Raw genomic sequence first — 23,497 nt, 5'->3', positions numbered from 1 at the left:
AACATCGCCTCTTCTGTCTGCAGGGGTCCGTTTATGCATCAGTTTGTTTCAATTGTAGCTACTGCATTACTAAAGGATCCCCAGTTGAATTTGCAGAACTGGATGATCCACAAAAACACAAAAACAGAGGGAAGACTCTCAATTGCACATCAATTTTTCAACTACACAAGAAGATTGGCACCCCAACACATTATTCAAGGGTTAGTCGTTGTCTAAGAAAAACAATAAAAGACACTTCTGGAGCTGGTACTTAACATCACTCTAGAATATTTGGAAAATAGAACATGAAAGAAATAAAAAATCATATGTAGTTGTACTAGTCACATATACAAACTGCAGATATTTTCATATATTTTTTTCAGTTATTTCTTGTATATGTATATTTGTATAATATGTAGAACTCAGAAATATATCAATGTTTACAATCTATTTTATGAGATAATGGGACATTAAAAAACAAAAGTCCTTTATAATATGGTTGGTCTGTACAGAACATTTGTGTTAAATCATTTGTTTACATTCTTCCAGTATTTTTCTGTGTATGTATGTATAATATTTGAAAAGATTTCTTATGGAATATTATTTTGCCTATTTAAATCATAAATCCTAAATATTTTTAACTGGACTATTCTTATTAAATATTCTTCTCAACAGGAGCTTTAATTGCCAAAATAATTCATACAATTAACAAATACACTTGTGATGACTTAGAACAGCATGATGCTTGGTAGGCAGTATCCCAGGTTCTGAGGATTTATCTGTGAGCCACACAAGCAAAGACCCCTCCTCCATGGGGCTTACATTGCATTGAGACGAGAGAGGCTTGCAGATAAAGACAAACCAAACTGTGGCCAGCACTACCACAGAAGGAGCGCATGAGGGGTGGGGTGCATCTTGCAATGGAGTCAGGATCATGCAGCTGGTCTGCAGTGGGGCTGGGGGTTCTGACTTGGACCCTCAGACAGTAAAGCTTATACTTCTAGCTATTGTTTTGATGGCATCATCATAGTCAGATCACTGAGGAAAAATAATAGATGAGGAGAAGTCAAACGGACCCCATCTACTTCTGTGGCAGAAACTGCTCAAGAGAGATCCCATATTTCATTCTGCCCATCTTTAATAGATGACCTATGTTTGGTTGGTACATTGAAACCTGTATGCATGCGTGCTAAGTCGTTTTCATTGTGTCTGACTCTTCTCTGTCTGTGGGATTTTCTAGGCAAGAATACTAGAGTGGTTACCATTTCCTTCTCCAGGGGATCTCAACCCAGGGATTGAACCCGCATCTCTTATGTCTCCTGCACTGACAGGTGGGTTCTTCACCACTAGTGCTACCGGGGAAGCCAGTATAAAAGACTGCCTTTCTCACTGTCCTTTGTAATTGGGTGTTGACATGTTACTAAGTCCTGACAGGTAAGTGGAAGATTTGTGAGGTACCTATAGGAAGTCTTCTTATACTTTCAGAGAGTGCCTTTCTTCTCAGCTAGCTCCCCTTTGAGACCTGGAATGCAGCTTTAATGGCTGGAACTTGAGCAATCACTTTGGACCATGAGGAAGCATTCATATCCCTGATACCTTGTACAACTCTATTAGTCCTATATTGTGGCAAAAAAAAATTCCTTTAAATACTTTTCTTTTCAAGGTCATCATTTTTAATACACATTAAAAAGAACTTGGAGGTGAATAGATAGCCTGCATTATTTTATACATTTGCTCCTATAACAGTATTCCCATCTATAGGGGCATATTCCTAAACAGCCACAGTGAAATCTTTAGTCACTGAGCGGTCACTGTATGCTAGGCATTGTCCATGAACCAGGTTTTAAGGAAATGTCAAACCACTTCAGTATTCTTGCCTTGAGAACCCCATGAACAGTATAAAAAGGCAAAATGATAGGATACTGAAAGAGGAACTCCCCAGGTCGGTAGATGCCAAATATGCTACTGGAGATCAGTGGAGAAATAACTCCAGAAAGAATGAAGGGATGGAGCCAAAGCAAAAACCATACCCAGTTGTGGATGTGACAGGTGATAGAAGCAAGGTCTGATGCTGTAAAGAGCAATATTGCATAGGAACCTGGAATGTTAGGTCCATGAATCAAGGCAAATTGGCAGTGGTCAAACAGGAGATGGCAAGAGTGAATGTCAACATTCTAGGAACCAGCAAATTAAAATGGACTGGAATGGGTGAATTTAACACAGATGACCATTATATCTACTACTGTGGGCAGGAATCCCTTAGAAGAAATGGAGTAGCCATCATAGTCAACAAAAGAGTCCAAAATGCAGTACTTGGATGCAGTCTCAAAAATGACAGAATGATCTCTGTTCATTTCCAAGGCAAACCATTCAATATCACGGTAATCCAAGCCTATGCCCCAACCAGTAATGCTGAGGAAGCTGAAGTTGAACGGTTCTATGAAGACCTACAAGACCTTGTAGAACTAACACCCAAAAGAGATGTCCTTTTCATTATAGGGGACTGGAATGCAAAAGTAGGAAGTCAAGAAACACCTGGAGTAACAGCAAATTTGGCCTTGGAATACAGAATGAAGCAGGGCAAAGGCTAATAGAGTTTTGCCAAGAAAACACACTGTTCATAGCAAGCACCCTCTTCCAACAACACAAGAGAAGACTCTACACATGGACATCACCAGATGGTCAACACCAAAATCAGATTGATTATATCCTTTGCAGCCAAAGATAGAGAAGCTCTATACAGTCAGCAAAAACAAGACCAGGAGCTGACTGTGGCTCAGATCATGAACTCCTTATTGCCAAATTCAGACTTAAACTGAAGAAAGTAGGGAAAACCACTAGACCATTCAGGTATGACCTAAATCAAATCCCTTATGACTATACAGTGGAAGAGAGAAATAGATTTAAGGGACTAGATCTGATAGACAGAGAGCCTGATGAACTATGGACGGAGGTTCATGACATTGTACAGGAGACAGGGATCAAGATCATCCCCTGGGGAAAAAAAAATGCAATAAGGCAAAATGGTTGTCTGAGGAGTCCTTAAAAATAGCTGTGAAAAGAAGAGAAGCAAAAAGCAAAGGAGAAAAGGAAAGATATGCCCATTTGAATGCAGAGTTCCAAAGAATAGCAAGGAGAGATAAGAAAGCCTTCCTCAGTGATCAATGCAAAGAAATAGAGGAAAACAACAAAATGGGAAAGACTGGAGATCTCTTCAAGAAAATTAGAGATATCAAGGGAAAATTTCAGGCACAAATGGGTTTGATAAAGGACAGATAGTGTATGGACCTAACAGAAGCAGAAGATATTAAGAAGAGGTGGCAAGAATACACAGAAGAACTGTACAAAAAAGATCTTCATGATCCAGATAATCACAATGGTGTGATCACTCACCTAGAGCCAGACATTCTGGAATGTGAAGTCCTGTGGGCCTTAGGAAGCATCACTACGAACAAAGCTAGTGGATGTGATGGAATTCCAATTGAGCTATTTCAAATCTTGAAAGATGATGCTGTGAAAGTGCTGCACTCAATATGCCAGGAAATTTGGAAAACTCAGCAGTGGCCACAGGACTGGAAAAGGTCAGTTTTCATTCCAATCCCTAAGAAAGGCAATCCTAAAGAATGTTCAAACTACCACACAATTGCACTCATCTCACATGCTAGTAAAGTAATGCTCAAAATTCTCCAAGCCAGGCTTCAGCAATACGTGAACCGTTTACTTCCAAATGTTCAAGCTGATTTTAGAAAAGGCAGAGGAACCAGAGATCAAATTGCCAATATCCGCTGGGTCATTGAAAAAGCAAGAGAGTTCCAGAAAAGCATCTATTTCTGCTTTATTGACTATGTCAAAACCTTCGACTGTGTGGATCACAATAAACTGTGGAAAATTCTGAAAGTGATGTGAATACCAGACCACCTGACCTGCCTCTTGAGAAACCTTTATGAAGGTCAGGAAGCAACAGCTAGAACTGGGCATGGAACAACAGACTGGTTCCAAATAGGAAAAGGAGTACATCAAGGCTGTATATTGTCACCCTGTTTATTTAACTTATATGCAGAGTACATCACGAGAAACGCTGGGCTGGAAGAAGCACAAGCTGGAATCAAGATTGCCAGAAGAAATATCAATAACCTCAGATATGCGGATGACACCACCCTTATAACCGAGAGTGAAGAGGAACTAAAAAGCCTCTTGATGAAAGTGGATGAGGAGAGTGAAAATGTTGGCTTAAAGCTTAACATTCAGAAAACTAAGATCATGGCATCTGGTCCCATCACCTCATGGGAAATAGATGGGGAGACGGGGGAAACAGTGTCAGACTTCATTTTTTTGGGCTCCAAAATCATGGCAGATGGTGACTGCAGCCATGAAATTAAAAGACGCTTACTCCTTGGAAGGAAAGTTATGACCAACCAACCTAGATAGTATATTGAAAAGCAGAGACATTACTTTGCCAACAAAGGTCCATCTGGTCAAGGTTATGGTTTTTCCAGTGGTCATGTATGGATGTGAGATTTGGACTGTGAAGAAAGCTGAGCACTGAAGAATTGATGGTTTTGAACTGTGGTGTTGGAGAAGACTCTTGAGAGTCCCTTGGACTGCAAGGAGTTCCAACCAGTCCATCCTAAAGGAGATAAGTCCTGGGTGTTCATTGGAAGGACTGATGCTGAAGCTGAAACTCCAGTACTTTGGCCACCTCATGCGAACAGCTGACTCATTGGAAAAGACCCCGATGCTGGGAGGGATTGGGGGCAGGAGGAGAAGGGGACGACAGAGGATGAGATGGCTGGATGGCATCACCAACTCGATGGGCATGAGTTTGAGTAAACTTAGGGACCTGGTGATGGTCAGAGAGGCCTGGCGTGCTGCAATTCATGGGGTCGCAAAGAGTCGGACACGACTGAGTGACTGAGCTGAGCTGATTCTGAGTTTTATATCATAAGAATAGACAATCCTAATTAAAATTAACCCAGATGCCTATTTTGGAGGCAGAAGGTGGAAACAGCATATCTGTACCATACTTTGGTTGACTGTTTACTTGGTTTTTAGGTTTAGTGCATTAAAATATAGTAATATTCAGAGAAGATAGTAAAGAAATAGTTTCCATTTACTATCTCTCTCTCCATCTGACCCCCTTCAAGAGAAACAAATGCTGATTTTGACCCAGCTCGTGCTTAGTAATCTGGTGGCCGCGTCCAGAGTGCTGGGGTTTCCTCACTGATTTCCTCTGCTGGAGCAAGTACTTACCTCAGTGATTTGGGGGAGGCGGGGTCTCATGATTGACAGCCCTACCAGGTGTGGGATGGACAAGTTATTTACAATACAAGAGTGACTCTGTTGCCAAAGAAGGAAAAAGGGAGATCTGGTCAGACAGACAAACACATTTGAAATGAAACTTTGAGGAAAGAGAGAGGAAGGTTTAAAGAAGATATTTTGATGAGAGAAAGACACCATTTTCACAATTTCCCATGCCAGAGCAATGTGAGAAACACTCTGGAAAAAAAAAAAATATAACAGTCATTTTTAATGTGCTTAGATTTTGTGTGTGTGAGAGAGGCAGAGAGACAGAGACAGAGGCAGAAAGAGAAGTTAAATGGGATTGTCCCAGTTAATTTCACATTATGCAAGTGAGACTACATAATACAAAATTTAAAATAAAAAGCAGTATTTAGTATTACAGATAATTTAAACAAAAGATTTATTTTGCTCATCTATGAAATGGGGATAACATTATGTGAGGCACTGTATGTATATAAAAATAAGTAAGAGATCATAAAAAAGTGCTCAGAAGACTGTAAGTGATATTTTATTATTTTTATTATTAATATTCTTTTTTTATATAAAAGCATATTTATAGCAGTATTGACTGTAGGTTTTGTTGATTTTTAAATTTGATTTGCAAAGCAAATGCTATAACTTTCTTTTTTTATATATTAATTTTTTATTTTTGTAAATTAATTTATTTTAATTGGAGGCTAATTGCTTTACAATATTGTAGTGGCTTTTGCCATACATTCGCATGAATCAGCCATGGGTGTACAACATTCTTCAGGTTAATAAAAATTCCATCTTTTCATCTTTATAGGCATAAGACAATATCTGTTCCTAATTAAATTTTATAAAGTTTTAGTAGCCCAGGAAAAGAGGAACTCTTATTTATCGAATGTCCTGGAGAAATACTACTTCTTTATCATCAGTGTCTAGGAAAATATATGACTCTGTAGGAGTTTATTCACTAGAAATTTGTTAGCTCTATCTTAGGCTTCCCCAGTGACTCAGCAGTAAGAATCCGCCTGCCAATGCAGGAGACATGGATTCGATCCAGGAGTCGGGAAGATGCCCTGAAGAAGGAAATGACAACCCACTGCAGAATTCTTACCTGGGAAATCCCACGGACAGAGCAGCCTGGAGGAATACAGTCCATGGAGTCGCAAAGAGTCTGACATGACTTAGCGTCTTAAACAACAACAACAAATCTATCTTAGGGTATTTTGAAAGGAATGTGATAAAACATTAACTCTAAGACTCATTCTAGCCCTGCTCCAATATCATGTTAATAGATTCCCTCAAAATGACCTTATTTTCTAAACTGTTATAAACCCGATTTTAAATATTTAGTATTACTTGAAAACAAGAGGGTCAAAGTTTGTTAAAATTTGTTGTACCTTCAGTACCATGAGATGCACTATTTCCATTCTTAATGAAAGATCCCCTCCACCTTTTTATTCATCTCCTATTTAACAGGTCTCAGTGAATACAGTGAAGTGAAAGTGATAATCACTCAGTCGTGTCTGACCCTCTGACCCCATGGACTGTAGACCACCAGGCTCCTCTGTCCATGGGATTCTCCAGGCAAAAGTACTGAAGTGGTCTGCCGTTCCCTTCTCCAGGGGATCTTTCCAACCCAGGGATGGGACCTGTGTCTCCTGCATTGCCCGCAGACTTGTTATCGTTGAGCGACCAGGGAAGCTTCAGTGAATACAGAAAGCGTTAGTCACTCAGTTGTGTCTGACTCTTTGTGATCCGTGGACTGTAGCCCCCCAGGCTCCTCTGTATTCTCCAGGCAAGAATACTGAAGTGGGTAGTCATGCCCTTCTCCAGGGGAACTTCCTGACCCAGAGACTGAATCCACATCTCCGGCATTGCAGGCAGATTCCTTAAAGTCTGACCACTAGGGAAGCCCACTTGCTGCTATATTGCCCCTATACTGAATATATTGAATATAGGCTGTGTTCAAATAAAGCGTAGGCAAGGTTCTTAGGGAAGTAACTGTTGTTACTTTTCCTTTTCAAGGTGGCGTTAAATGTTTCCACCAGGTGGCAGCATCAGCTTATCAATCACAGTAAAAGTGTGTTCACATTTCCTTCATTATTTTTTAAGATTTTTTTTTTTTTTGGATGTGGATCATTTTTAAAGTCTTTTTTGAGTTTGTTACAATACTGCTTCTGTTTTATGTTATTTTGGTTGTTTGGCCACAAAGCACAAGGGATCTTAGCTCCCCAACCAGGGATTGAACCTGCACCTCCTGCATCGGAAGGCAAAGTCTGGATACCAGATACCACTGGATACCAGAGAGAAGTCCCCTCTACCCCTTTAATTTACAAAGGATTCCATAGGGTTTCCTTGTGTAGCTTGGAAGTAGAGAAAATGGAGAGCCTATATCCAGTTAGAAACAAGTATAAAATTATCAGAAAATAGATCTCATTGGTCTGACTGAGGCTGTAATGCAGAATTTTAATTGCACTTTCCCTTAACTGTTCTTTCCCACGGTACAGTACACTTTGGGGACAGGACATCTTCAATAAGAACAAAGAGAAAATGATGCAAGTAATTCAGGGGACTTTCAGTTAGTTGACTAAGACTCTGTATGTGTCACAGTGGAGTCTTCCATACTTTCCTTTTGGAAGAAAGTAAAAAGTAAAATCAAATGATTACTGAAAATTTGGACGCATCCTATGTGTGAAGGTAAGGGAAGAGATGAAAGCTAAGAATCTTGATTCCTTTTTACTTTAGTTCTTCTTGCCATCTTTAAAGAAGAGGGACCCCATTGAAATGTAAGTTGAACTTCTAAATCATTATCTGTCCCTTTTCCTACCTGAATTTTAGCAAGTTCAGGAGAACATAAATGAAGTAAATTGAAAATAAATTTTATATTTGATTCATGGCCATGATGGCATGATCCCCATCTTTGCTAGATGGTTGAGCAAGGTCTAAGAAGAGATAACCTAGGTAGAGAAAAGTTTAGGTTGTGCAATTGGCCCAAAATATTATAACATGAGTATAAAATGGATCAGAGATGCCTTAGCAGCAGGAAAAGGGGAAAATAAAAGCCCTGAATTCAATTCACATTCCAGTCTAAGTCACCTGGGTGATCTCCTTTCTCCTTGCTAAAAGAAGGTTATTGTGGGCTGTGCTGTTATTATCCTAAGTGCTCTGAACCCCAGAGTGACTTGTGTTCCTCAGCCTGTGTGGTCTCACCTGTTGGAGCACCATAGTCTATTCTAGGCATCAAGCCACATCGAAAAACTGAGAAATTAAAATGTCATGCAGGAGGCTTGGGCAGGGGCTTCCTTGGCTGCTCAATGGTAAAGAGTCCGCCTGCCAGTGCAGGAGACACGGGTTTGATTTCTGACCTGGGAAGATCGAACAAGCTGTGAATCAGCCTAGCGGGTGCTCCACAACTATTGAGCTCATGCTGGAGTCCGCACACTGCAACCGCCGAGCCCAAGGGCTGCAACTACTGAGGCCCGAGCACCCTCCGGCCTGAGCTCAACAACAGGAGAAGGACCACGATGAAAACCCGGAGCACTGCAACCAGAGAGGCGCCTCCGCTCCCACGCCCAGGGCAAGACCTGCTCAGCCGTGAAGTCCCAGCACGGCCAAAAATAAACGCGTAAGTAAAGAAGGCTTGAGCAGGTTTGGAAACCAAGACTCAGGAGAGGACTTGATGAGCTTTCGGCAAAGGGCAAGTGGAAGACTGAGATGAAGTATCTGAGTGACCCTGGAGAAGGTTTAAACAAGCGGTGGGTGTGACGGGTGGATGGTTTGACGGCCCATCCTATCTTTCTCTTTAATTTCCCTGAAGTGAAGACTATCATACAAGCTGTATTATTGGGCCTCAGAGGTATAGCCTTGCTAAAGCTGAATAATAAATTTCAAAATAAAAAAGTGAAGGAGAAGTGCTTAGCATACGTGTGATGATAAACCCCAATATTCCTGGGCTAACAAAAATTTAAAGTATGAGTAGTTTTCTGAGCACTTACACATCAACCCTCTCATTCTAAGTGAGTAAGAGTTCTGAGAGATCAAGTTACAGGGTTTCAGCCACGGTGAATGAGGCATCTCAGGTTCAAGGAGATCAGCTGACTTAACCAAGGCCACTCTTATAGTGCATGAAAAGAGAATACATAGAGGATATAGAGCTGGGCTAATTTAGGCTCTTTTCACGGTTTCTTCCGTGTACTGTTTCCATAAAGTGATGCTTAAACTCAGCATTCTATTATCCTATGGGCTTCCCACTAATGACCATTGGCTGTAACCTCAAAAAAATAGGAAGCCAAAATGCATTATTCTGTACTGCTATTGCAATGTACAACGTTTGATCTCTGTAAGATGAAAGGATTTATGAAGACCCAGGAAACACTGTTACAGTGTGAAAATAGAAAGAGTACAGTCTGTTTTGACAGGTACTTACTCAAAGCACACTTCTGCAAGTCACTAGTATAGGGAACATGGATTAAACTTTTATTTTCCTCCTATGTAAAAGGAAATAATGATGTTTAGCTTGCAGGCTTGTTAAAGACAATATGTAAGGCAAAAATGCCAATAATTAGTGTGCAATTACTGGGAGCTCAATAAGACTCTGTTAAAAGTTTGCATGCATTGACTCATTAAATCCTCACAGCAATTTACAAGGTAGCTATTACTATTATTACTCCTACTTCACAGGTGAAGAAATGTAACTTCCTAGGTTCCGGGCACTTGCAGAAGATGTACTCAGGCCTAAGGTGTAATCCCAAAGTGCACAGCATGTGGCCTGAGGCTGACCTGCTGCTCATTCTTCTCTGCTTGTTTCATTTCATTCTCCTACATCACTTCACCAGGTGTGTACCCAACTGGTGAACTCTGGAAAAGTTCACTGAAGTTGGAATTACTGGATACTTATTCTGGAATTTTCTCTGCTATTGGTTATGGGACTTTGAATTTCTAGGCTGTGGATTTCTCACCCATATACTGATGGACTCCTATGGAGCCTTGCAATATTATAGGTTCAAATCTGATCGTTTGCCCTGGTCTCTAGTTCACTTCTGTTTCCTTAGCCACAGCATGCAACTAAAAGTTGTATGCTCTCCTAGGGACTAGTTTATTTTTTCTGTGTCCCCTTTTTGAAGATATGTTTACCAAATTTCTCTGCTCTTCTCCAGGGGAATCCAGAGTCTGTCCCTGGCAAATGAAAGCGACACGAGGGTCACAGAGTTCATTTTCACAGGTTTGAATTTCAGTCCTCAATTGCAGGCCTGCCTTTTCCTGCTCTTTCTGAGTTTCTACCTCAGCAACCTAACAGGGAACTTGGGTATCATTATTCTGACACAGATGGATTCCCACCTTCATGGGCCCATGTACTTTTCCCCAGTCACTTGTCTTTCGTGGACATGTCGTGAGCCCCAGGATGCTCTCTGACTTCTTTTTGAGGAGAAGAGCCATGTCTTTCCGGGGCTATGCTTGGCAATGGGTGCTTTGGGTTCTTCGTTGCCGCAGAGGGTTTCCTCTGGTGTCCGTGGCCTATGACCGCTGTGTCTGCATCTGTAACCCCCTGCTGTGTACCGTCGCCATGTCCCACAGACTCTGAGTTCAGCTGGTGGTGGGTACCTATGTCATTGGCTTCGTGAACCCCATGATGCACACATGATGCATTTCGCCTTCCTTTCTGCAGCCCCAATGTCATCCATCACTTCCTCTGTGACTTGGCCCCTCTGCTTTCCCTTGTGCGTGCGGACACCAGTCTCAGCAAGTGGGTGGTTTTTGTCGTGGCTGGAGCTGCGGGCGTCTTCAGTGGCCTGACTGTCCTGGACTCCTGCCTGACAGCCTCATCGCCATCCTGATGATCCACTCTGCTGATGGGAGACATGAAGCCTCGTCTATGCTGTTCTGCACATCCGAGAGCCGTGTCTATCCTGTATGGCCCTCTTCTCTTTATTTACGTGCAGTCTAGTGCCCGTGTCCCCCTGGGTCTCGACAAAGTGGTGTCCGTGGTTTACACTGCAGGCATCCCCATGTTGAACCCACTTACCTATAGCTTGAGGAATAAGGAGGTCAAAGATGTTATCCGCAGGGCCGTGTTGAAGAGGACGTTTTCTAGGACATAAATTCTCATCTAGAAAGGAAGTTGCAGGAGAAAGCTAAAAGGATAGATTGTGTGGATTCCTAAGGTTCCAGGCATCTGGTAAGTATCTGGGAACACAGTGGTACCCCTTTATCCATTCATCCATCCAATTATTCACTCATCTTGTCAATCAATGTGGATTCCTGAAGCCTTGTATGTGATCTTTTCTGTATACTAAGCCAAAGTTATAGTTCAAACCCACAGCCCCTTTAATTTGGTTCCTTTCAGCCACCTCATAGTCCAATCATTTTCAGAAAAAGTTTATTATTTAATATCAGCTACTATTTTTAAAAAAAACTCTGCACATATATTTTCTTTTTCTGTGGACTGCTTGGAATTGGACTTTTTAATTTATCTTTACATTTATTTTTATTAGTTGGAGGCTAATTACTTTACAATATTGTAGTGGTTTTTGTCATACATTGACATGAATCAGCCATGGATTTACATGTATTCCCCATCCCAATCCCCCCTCCCACCTCCCTCTCTACCCGATCCCTCTGGGTCTTCCCAGTGCACCAGGCCCAAGAACTTGTCTCATGCACCCAACCTGGGCTGGTGATCAGTTTCACCATAGATAATATACATGTTTCGATGCTGTTCTCTCGAAACATCTCACCCTCGCCTTCTCCCGCAGAGTCCAAAAGTCTGTTCTATACATCTGTGTCTCTTTTTCTGTTTTGCATATAGGGTTATCATTACCATCTTTCTAAATTCCATATATATGTGTTGTATACTGTAATGGTCTTTATCTTGCTGGCTTACTTCACTCTGTATAATGGGCTCCAGTTTCATCCATCTCATTAGAACTGATTCAAATGAATTCTTTTTAATGACTGAGTAATATTCCATGGAGTATATGTACCACAACTACCTTATCCATTCGTCTGCTGATGGGCATCTAGGTTGATTCCATGTCCTGGCTATTATAAACAGTGCTTAAATGAACATTGTGGTACATGTGTCTTTTTCAGATCTGGTCTCCTTGGTGTGTATGCCCAGGAGTGGGATTGCTGGGTCATATGGCAGTTTTATTTCCAGTTTTTTAAGAAATCTTCACACTATTCTCCATGGTGGCTCTACTAGTTTGCATTCCCACCAACAGTGTAAGAGGGTTCCCTTTTCTCCACACCCTCTCCAGCATTTATTGCTTGTAGACTTTTGGATAGCAGCCATCCTGACTGGCATGTAATGGTACCTCATTGTGGTTTTGATTTTCATTTCTCTGATAATGAGTGATGTTGAGCATCTTTTCATGTGTTTGTTAGCCATCTGTATGTCTTCTTTGGAGAAATGTCTGTTTAGTTCTCTGGCCCATTTTTTGATTGGGTCATTTATTTCTCTGGAATTGAGCTGCTGGAGTTGCTTGTATATTTTTGAGATTAATCCTTTGTCTGTTTCTTCATTTGCTATTATTTTCTCCCAATTTGAGGGCTGTCTTCTCACCTTACTTATAGCTTCCTTTGTTGTGCAAAAGCTTTTAAGTTTCATTAGGTCCCATTTGTTTATTTTTACTTTTATTTCCAATATTCTGGGAGGTGGGTCATAGAGGATCCTGCTGTGATTTATGTTGGAGAGTGTTTTGCCTATGTTCTCCTCTAGGAGTTTTATAGTTTCTGGTGTTACATTTAGATCTTTAATCCATTTTGAGTTTATTTTTGTGTATGGTGTTAGAAAATGTTCTAGTTTCATTCTTTTACAAGTGGTTGACCAGTTTTCTAGCACCACATGTTAAGAGGTTGTCTTTTTTCCATTGTATATCCTTGCTTCCTTTGTCAAAGATAAGGTGTCCATAGGTTTGTGGATTTATCTCTGGGCTTTCTATTCTGTTCCATTGATCTATATTTCTGTCTTTGTGCCAGTACCATACTGTCTTGATGACTGTGGCTTTGTAGTAGAGTCTGAAGTCAGGCAGGTTGATTCCTCCTGTCCCATTCTTCTTTCTCAAGGTTACTTTGGCTAATTGAGGTTTTTTGTATTTCCATACAAATTGTGAAATTATTTGTTCTAGTTCTATGAAAAATACCGTTGGTAGCTTGATAGGGATTGCATTGAATCTATAGATTGCTTTGGGTAGTATAGCCATTTTGACAATATTGATTCTTCCAATCCATGAACATGGTATGTTTCTCCATCTGTTTGTGTCCACTTTGATTTCTTTCGTCAGTGTTTTACAGTTTTCTATGTATAGGTCTTTTGTTTCTTTAGGTAGATATACTCCTAAGTATTTTATTCTTTTTGTTGCAATGGTGAATGGTATTGTTTCCTTAATTTCTCTTTCTGTTTTCTCATTGTTAGTATATAGGAATGCAAGGGATTTCTGCGTGTTAAGTTTATATCCTGCAACTTTACTATATTCATTGATTAGCTATAGTAATTTTCTGGTAGAGTCTTTAGGGTTTTCTATGTAGAGGATCATGTCATCTGCAAACAGCGAGAGTTTCACTTCTTCTTTTCCTATCTGGATTCCTTTTACTTCTTTTTCTGCTCTGATTGCTGTGGCCAACACTTCCAAAACTATGTTGAATAGTAGTGGTGAGAGTGGGCACCCGTATCTTGTTCCTGATTTGAGGGGAAATGCTTTCAATTTTTCAGCATTGAGTGTAATGCTTGCTGTGGGTTTGTCATATATAGCTTTTATTATGTTGAGGTATGTTCCTTCTATGCCTGCTTTCTGGAGAGTTTTAATCATAAATGGGTGTTGAATGTTGTCAAAGGCTTTCTCTGCATCTATTGAGATAATCATATGGTTTTTATCTTTCAATTTGTTAATGTGGTGTATTACATTGATTGATTTGTGGATATTAAAGAATCCTTGTGTTCCTGGGATAAAGCCCACTTGGTCATGGTGTATGATCTTTTTAATATGTTGTTGGATTCTTGCTGATTTCTAGTGAGATTGAGCAATGTTGCAATATTTACAGGACATTTACATACTTTATTAAAAAATATGGAGGCATTCTGTACTTCATATGCACAAAGCATATGATTACAACAGCAAAATCCTGATAAGTTATTACTATGACTAAAGAGTATAGAGGATATAAAAGGCCTTGGGAATAAACCTACACCAAATATGAAGGTAATATTAGAGAGTGCTATGGTTACATAGTTCCTGAATATCTCACTGTTTTCAGGTTTCTTGATATATAATTAACATAATATTGTATTAGTCCAAGGTATACAGCATAATGACTCAATATTTGTCTACATTGCAAAATGATTACCCCAATTAGCTTACCAGTCACCTAACAGAGTTCTGAATTTTATTTCTCATGATGTGAATGATTAAAATCTCCTCTGTCAGCATCTTGCAAATATAAAATACAGTATTGTTAGCTATAGCAACTATGCTTTATTTTACAGCCCCAGAACATATTTATCTTATAACTGAAAGTTTTAAACCTTTGACCTTAATACATTTTTTAATATTCTATGTTTAAAGGGTCAAGGTCAAGATTACAGACAATGAGAGATCTCAACACACTGTAAGAAAAACAAAAGTACTGTTAAGTCACTGCTGTGATTACAACATTTACTCAGGACTTAACAAAGAACTTCTGATATCCTAGTCATAAAATGTTTTATATGAATAAGAATATTTTTAAGTCTTGGGATTCAATAGTCTACTCTTTTGAGTTTAAAGTTCTAAAATCCATCCCTACTAAATCAGAAATGAGAAAAACAAAGTGAGAAAGTTATAACCTAAGACATTGTATGACTTGTCAATGACCCAAAATCTCAACATAAAATAAAGATTCTCTATACCCAGCCCATGTTGTTACATCTTGCATACAGATTACTCTCAATCTTTAGTATAAATGGTGTTCCAGTTTATTTACCCATAAGAAACTTTTTCCTTTCAAACGTCCTTCTGAATGATTATTTTACTTCCTTGTTTCTCAGGCTATAGATAAGTGGGTTCAACATGGGAAACAGGGCTGTGTAGAACACAGAAACCACTTTATTAATATCCAGGGAGAAACTGGAACTTGGACGTACATAGATGAAGAAGAATGTCCCATAAATGCTGGAGACAGCAGTTAGGTGTGAGGAGCAGGTGGAGAAGGCTTTCCACCTCCCATCAGCAGAGCAGATGCTCAGGACAGTGATGACAATTAAATGTAGGAGACCAAGATGATCCGGCTATTGGGTACTCCTGGAGCTCCAGCCAAGATGAAAAGTAAAACTTCATTGACCCGTATGTCTGCACATTCCAGGGAGAGAACAGGAAGGAGGTCACAGAAGAAGTGATTGATTTTTGGAAAACAGTAAGGCAGGTGAAAGGTGACAGTTGTATGGATCACGGTGCTTATAAGGCCCACAGTATAAGGAGTTACCACCATCTGCCCACAGACTCACTGAGACATAACGAGTGTATACAATAGGCCACATGCCCAGTCGTATGCCATGGAAGCCAGGAGGAAACACTCAGTCACTACACACTGACCAAAAGACCAGATCTGGGCCGCACAACCAAAGAAAGAGATGACTTTTGTCTCCACAAAGATGTCCGTTAACATCTTGGGACCAATGACAGAAGAGGAACAGACGTCCACAAGGGACAAGTGGCTGAGAAAAAAGTTCATGTGGCTGTGGAGTCGAGAATCCATCCAAATGAGAGTGATCATCCCAAGTTTCCCAGAAAAGTGGCAACAGAGACCACGAGAAATATCATGCAAAGAACAACCTGGATCTGGAAGCGGTTTGTCAAGCCAAATGGAAGCAAACTCAGTCACCAGAGTTTCATGTTCCATAATCCATTTCTCTGATCTAACCTGTAATGAGAAAGAGAGAGATCTTTCTTTGGAGTCAATTCATAATTGGGTTTCCTCATTTTAAAAATGAATGAATCTTTTACCTTTTTTTACATTTACATGGTATATTGACAGACAACACTCCTGACTTCTATCTCTGAGTGGTCAGCTATCCACTTATTGTTTGCATGATATTAAGTCACTAAACCTCAGTTTCTTCTTGATTAAAACAGAAACTTTTGAAGAGAATCATAGATTTTTACGTATAGAAGTAGCTTTTGGAGATTATCTAAAGCAATTCCTTTAACTGTGCCAGATTACATTTCTAAAAATCCTTGCCTTTGAACCAAGGATATTTTAAGACACATTTCACAGATAAGGTATCATGTGCATTTGATGAATTCAGGCTGATAGTTCTCACTCTCACCCTAGATAAAGGCTGTAAGAAATATAACTTCCTTGCTAATTGCTTCAGATTCTGGGGAAAAAAAGTCAGTGTGTTGTCTAAAAGATAACTTCTGAAGTCTAAGAAGGAATGCAAGCTCAGACAAATGAAGTTGGCTTTCGAACAGAGTTCAAAGTCCTCAGCAGTGTCTACTTTATGATGCCTTCTCCAAAACACCAATATTCCTCATATTATTAATGTGCATACTGATTACTTTATCAAACTCCATTCTCTTTTCAGCCTATAAGAGAGACTAGTTCTTAAACATTCAATAGGTGCTGTAATCAATTGTGAGTGATCAGAACCTGGGAGAGAAAAATAATATCTTAAGCAGGAAAAGGACACACCTAGGCATTTATCCCCCTTAAAAACTGATGTTGACAGAAAAACCTGGTCATCTGTATCCATAGAAACATTATTCATAATGGCCAAACACTTGAAATAACAAAAACAGTTGAGCAAACTGTGGTGTATCCATACCACAGAATACTATTCAGTAATAAAGAGGAGCAAAACATGATACATGCAACAATCTGGCTGAGTGTCAAGAGCAGAGTTGTTAAAAAAAAAAAAAAATATCAAAAGGTCACGTACTCTATGATTCCAATCATAAAACATACTCAGATGGCAGGATTTTAGAGATAGAGAAGAGGTTGCCTGGGATTAAGAATGTTGGGGAGGAGGGTGGTGGTGTTATTATAAAAGGATAACACACAGGAGATCTTTGTGGAGATGGAATAGTTTTGTATCCTGATTGTGCTGGTGGTTAAACAAATCTACATGAGTGCTAAAACAATAGAGACCTACACACATAACATGCCAATGTCCATTTCCTGCTGTTTTGTGTTGTCTAGAACAGTGAACTGGGGTCAAACTGAGGGAAACATACAGGAGAATTCTCTGTGCTATCTTTGAAGCTTCTTGTGAATATTTATTTCAAAATAAAAAGGCTTCAGAAAAAAATGAATAGAAAGTTAGAGGAAGGGGAAGTGAGTATAGTCCCAAAAAGAAAAAGAAAAACTGAAGAAGGGAGATACACATCTTGGACATGGAAATAATCATGGTGATTCCAGCAACACAATCACACAGAAATATTAAGTGGAGTGTGTGCAGGAGATGTGTTGACAGAAAACAAATGCCATTGCTCCCTGATAAGACATTTTGAAAAAGATTGTGCTTAACAGGAAATTAATGAAATAAAAGCAACAGACCTCCTGTGGTCTCAGAGGCAACGGAGCTCAGTAAAAAAAGACCTGGAGGGGTGGGATTTCAGATGAGTCAAAAAAATCATACCTAAGTAGTGAAATGTTTCAAGAATTCAGTATTTTGTAAACACAGAGCTCATTTCAGGTCATTTATACTCATGTTTGCTTTCACTCAAAGAGGGAAACAAAGCATTTTAAGTGTCAAAATAAATTAAGGTCACAAGAAAATTCTGTGAAGATGCAACTAGAATATGCTCATCTATGATCTCAACCAACTCAAATTATTATGTGAAAACAACAGTTTCTGACTGTCAAAATGCGTAGCACTTTATTTTTCCCAGTCTTGCCCAAATAAAATATTCCAGTTCAGAAAATTCATGATCTTTGGACATGAGTAGCATAAGTTCAAGTTAGCTCATTCAGAGGTTTGTTTTCTACATATAATATTCCAGTATATGTAATGTGAAGACACTAAGACCCAGAGAAATCAACCAAGGTCTCATCATTCTAACATTCTTGAGACCATATGTCTTAAAGCACATTCAGCATCTCTATGCCAAATACAAAATTCAAACAAAATGTACGTTCAAGTTAGGTCATTTAAACCAAAAGACAAAGATGAAACATTCTATTTCTACCAAAATATCTTTCATAATAAGCTTCAATATAATGCTTTCCTATGCTTTTAAACTCATCTTCCATGTCTGGCTTCCTGATAGCAATTTGGCAAATTTCATTAAAAAAGAGAAAAGAAAAGAAAAAAGCCCTACTGTGACAACCTAGAGGGGTGGAATGGGGTGGGAGGAAGGTTCAAAAGGGAGGGGACATATGTATACCTATGGCTGATTCATGTTGATGTATGACAGAAAAAAACAGAACATTGTAAAGCAATTATCCTCCAATTAAAAAGAAATAAATTAAAACAGACATGATGAAAACTATTTAGTTATGTCAAAATGAATTATGAAATTAACATTCCCTCATATGAAAATGAATTACTCTACAAATGTAGACCTGCCATTTTCCTCTCAGCTCCTTCATGTTGACTAGGAGGATAGATAATATACTGATACCATCTTGAAACTTGGACCTTCTTAACGGTACTTTAGTGAATTCATTGACTTAATTCTGTACAACCTTCACCAGAGCATTTTCTAAAGAGCTGTTGTATAAATTAGCAATAACTCCCACAAGGAAATGGAAGTTCAGGAGATGAGGCCTATAGAGAAGAAATTAAAGTTATTTTATAAGAAAATAATTTTGGGACTTTGAATCAAAGGTACTTGCACAAATTAAAACTACATGTCCATTTGGAACCATCTGCCCCCTTTGAAATTCCAATTCTGAACCTTCAACTATCACATAATTATCACCGGCCTTTGACATTGTGCAGTTTGAGAATGTAAGATAAAGTCCTGCTTCAGAGAGATTACAATTGGAAGGGGAGTCTGGGTCCACAGCAGCACTAGGGACCCCAAAACTGTTTCATGAGGTAAACTAGAAGAGTGGGATGATTGTAACTGAAGTTTTGGAAATAGTCTCTTGGACATAAGCAATCTCAGAAGGTGGTAAAGGTATCGGTAAGTAAAAATAAGGTGGACTGATGGTATCTATGCAGCAGTGGAGTGCTCAAATTTGGACAACATCTTTGAAAGACAAAATTAGTACACACTGTATGTATGAAAATTTCAAAAATAAGAAAAATAGGATTGGACTCAAACTTCAAAACATTTCAACATTAGGTAAAAAAATTCTTACTCTAAGCAACGAAGAATCTTTCAAGGTATTACAGAAAACAGATAATATCTATTCAAATAAATGTTGCCCCAGGACATTCATCTTGTCACAAGAGATGCATACTAGGCATCCTTCAAGAGAACGCACTGGTCATCACAAACACCCTCTTCCAACAACACAAGAAGAAACTCTACATATGGACATCACCAGATGGTCAATACCAAAATTAGACTGATTATATTCCTTGCAGCCAAAGATGGAGAAGCTCTAAACAGTCAGCAAAAACAAGACTGGGACTGTGGCTCAGATCAAGAACTCATTATTGCCAAATACAGACTTAAATTGAAGAAAGTAGAGAAAACCACTAGACCATTCAGGTATGACTTAAATCAAATCCCTTATGATTATACAGTGGAAGTGAGAAATAGATTTAAAAGACCACATCTGATAGACAGAGTGCCTGAAGAACTGTAGATAGAAGTTTGTGACACTATACAGGAGACAGGGAGCAAGACCACCCCCAAGAAAAAGAAATGCAAAAAAGCAAAATGGCTGTCTGAGGAGGCCTTACAAACAGCTGTGAAAAGAAGAGAAGCTAAAGGCAAAGGAGAAAAAGAAAGATATTCCCATTTGAATGCAGAGCTCCAAAGAATAGCAAGGAGAGATAAGAAATCTTTCTTCAGTGATCAGTGCAAAGAAATAGAGGAAAAAACTACAATGGGGAAGACTAGAGATCTCGTCAAGAAAATTAGAGATACCAAGGGAATATTTCATGCAAAGATGGGCTCAATAAAGGACAGAAATGGTATGGGCCTAAGAGAAGCATGAAATATTAAGAAGAGATGGCAAGAATACACAGAAGAGCTCTACAAAAAAGATCTTCATCACCCAGATAATCACGATGGTGTGATCACTCACCTACAGCCAGACATCCTGAAATGTGAAGTTAAATGGGCCTTAGGAAGCATCACTACAAACAAAGCTAGTGGACATGATGGAGTTCCAGTTGAGCTATTTCAAATCCTAAAAGATGATGCTGTGAAAGTGTTGCACTCAATATGCCAGCAAATTTGGAAAACTCAGCAGGGGCCACAGGACTGGAAAAGGTCAGTTTCATTCCAACCCCAAAGAATGGCAATGCCAAAGAATGCTCAAGTTACTGCACAGTTGCACTCATCTCCCATGCTAGTAAAGTAATGCTCAAAATTCTCCAAGACAGGCTTCAACAATATGTGAACTGTGAACTTCCAGATGTTCAAGCTGGTTTCAGAAAGGCAGAGGAACCAGAGCTCAAATTGCTAACATCTCTTGGATCATCAGAAAAGCAAGAAAGTTCCAGAAAAATATCTATTTCTGCTTTATTGACTATGTCAAAGCCTTTGACTTTGTGGATCACAACAAACTGTGGAAGATTCTTAAAGAGATGGGAGTACCAGACCACCTGACCTGCCTCCTGAGAAACCAGTATTCATGTCAGGAAGCAACAGTTAGAACTGGACATGGAACAACAGACTGGTTCCAAATCAGGAAAGAGTGTGTCAAGGCTATAAATTGTCACCCCGCTTATTTAATTTATATGCAGAGTAAATCATGAGAAATGCTGGACTGGATGAAGCACAAGCTGGAATCAAGATTGCTGGGGGGAAATGGCAATAACCTCAAAAATGCAAATGACTCCACCCTTATGGAAGAAAGTGAAGAACTAAAGAGCCTCTTGATGAAAGTGAAAGAGCAAAGTGAAAAAGTTGGCTTGAAACACAACATTCAGAAAACTAAGATCACAGCATCTGGTCCCATCACGTCATGGCAAATAGATGGAGAAACAATATAAACAATGATAGACTTTCTTTTTGAGGTCTCCAAAATCATTGCAGATGGTGACTGCAGCCATGAAATTAAAAGACGATTGCTCCTTGGGAGAAAAGTTTTGACCAACCTAGACAGCATATTAAAAAGCAGAGACAGTACTTTGCCAAGAAACGTCCATCTAGTCAAAGCTACGGTTTTTCCAGTAGTCATGTGTGGATGTGAGAGCTGGACTATAAAGAATATTGAGCACCGAAGAATTGATGCTTTTGAACTGTGATGTTAGAGAAGACTCTTGAGAGTCCCTTGGACTGCAAGGAGATCCAACCAATCCATCCTAAAGGAGATCAGTCCTGGGTGTTCATTGGAAGGACTGTTGCTGAAGCTGAAACTCTAATCGTTTGGCCACCTGATGCGAATAAAATTGACTCATTTGAAAAGACTGTGATGCTTGGAAAGATTGAAGGCAGGAGGAGAAGGGGATGACAGAGGATGAGATGGTTGGATGGCATCACTGACTCAATGGACATGAGTTTGAGTAAACCCCAGGAGTTGGTGATGGACAGGGAGGCCTGGTGTGCTGCAGTCCATGGGTTCGCAAAGTGTTGGACACGACTGAGTGACTGAACTGAACTGGGCATCCTTCAAAGAGACTTTAAGGTAATTTACTCATCTGTAATCTCATAGGAGCCCAATGAAGTAGATTACTACAAAGTCCTAGATTCTCCTAACTGTCACCACTACCCTCAGATACTTTCTACTCTTGCAACAAGTAAAGCAAGATTCTCCCTCATAAACTTACTCTCCTCCTTCCATTTACAGTGTATCTCTAACTGATATCTGCACAATTTTCTCCTTCACTTTTTTCAGGTGTCTGCTATAATATGCCCTCATCATGGACCCAACTCAGTGGAAATAAAATAACAACAACAACAAAAATCCTCTATAAGAAAATACTAGATAGCTAAACATTAAAAAGGAAGTAGAGTTAATGTTTTCATCTATTTGAGGATTCAATAGATGTAATACATTTCCTCTAAAATCAAGAGCAGTCTCCAATACTGTGATACATGATCTCATGAGAAAGAAAAGTACGGAGAAGGAAGGGAGAGGAGCAGAAAGGGGCAAAGGAAAGGGAGTAAAGGAAATGGAGAAAAGCATAAAATGTTACTTGGGGAGGCTATGGCCATGCTGATATTTTAAAGAGTAAAAGAAAAAGAAAACATTCTTAGTTTCAAAAATCTCCTGTAACAACAGAGTAAGTAATCTATAACAACCTTAGTCCCTGGTGGCTCAGCTGGTAAAGAATCCACCTGCAATGGGGGAGACCTGGGTTCGATCCCTGGCTTGGGAAGATCCCCTGGAGGAGGGAAAGGCTACCCACTTCAGTGTTCGGGCCTGGAGAATTCCATGGACTGTATAGTCCATGGGGTCACAAAGAGTCGGACACGACTGAGCGACCTTCACTTTCATAGCTAAAGGAGTAGAATAAAGAATTGTCAGGAGTCTATGCAGTGAACGTGACGTTGCTCAGTCCTGTCTGACTCTTTGCGACCCCGTGGACTGTAGGCTGACAGGCTCCTCCACCTGTGGGATTTTCCAGGCAAGAATACGGGTTGCTGTTTCCTTCTGCAAGGGATCTTCCTGACCCAGGGATCAAACCTGGGTCTCCCACGTTGCAGGCAGACTCTTTACTGTCTGAGGCACCAGGGAAGCTAGACTGGAAGCTAAAAGCAAATAGAGAGAATAAAGACCAATAATCCATTGAACAATCAAGTGAACATTCCAATGATGAGTGATGTGACTCTTAAATCAGCTTAGGGTGAGAAGACATCAATGAGCAGAATGATGAAAGAAACTGATCCAGGGAGAACTAGAATAGACGTATTTCCCTAAGCTATCTCTCTTTCCAGCTTGTTAAGAAGAGATGATAATTATGACGTAAAGCAACTATATGTTTTATTCACTCACCCATTTAACACTTTCTCCTAAGGATTTACCATGTGCCAGGTATTCTCTGTTTCTGTGCAAACCACACGTGATGCTTTCTCCTCACAATTTTTCACCAAGGTCTTCAGTGAACTGCTTATAAAGGGCTAAAATGCCATCCTACTTTCTTTTAATCATCAGTCTTTTTTTAACAGATTTGTATTGCCATGATAAATCACTGAGTTGAAAAACC

At 39.6% G+C, this 23,497-nt stretch overlaps 2 pseudogenes; one reads left to right on the top strand and one right to left on the bottom strand.

Moving 5' to 3' along the window:
• The first annotated feature begins 8,774 nt into the window (after nucleotides 1-8,774).
• On the top strand, nucleotides 8,775-11,348 carry LOC122703202 (annotated as a pseudogene).
• A 3,899-nt stretch (nucleotides 11,349-15,247) lies between these two features.
• Nucleotides 15,248-15,996, bottom strand: LOC122700591 (annotated as a pseudogene).
• Between the last annotated feature and the right edge of the window lie 7,501 nt (nucleotides 15,997-23,497).

This window comes from Cervus elaphus, chromosome 1 (assembly GCF_910594005.1).
Source record: "Cervus elaphus chromosome 1, mCerEla1.1, whole genome shotgun sequence".
NCBI lineage: Eukaryota > Metazoa > Chordata > Mammalia > Artiodactyla > Cervidae > Cervus > Cervus elaphus.
This window is presented reverse-complemented; position numbering and strand designations above follow the sequence as displayed.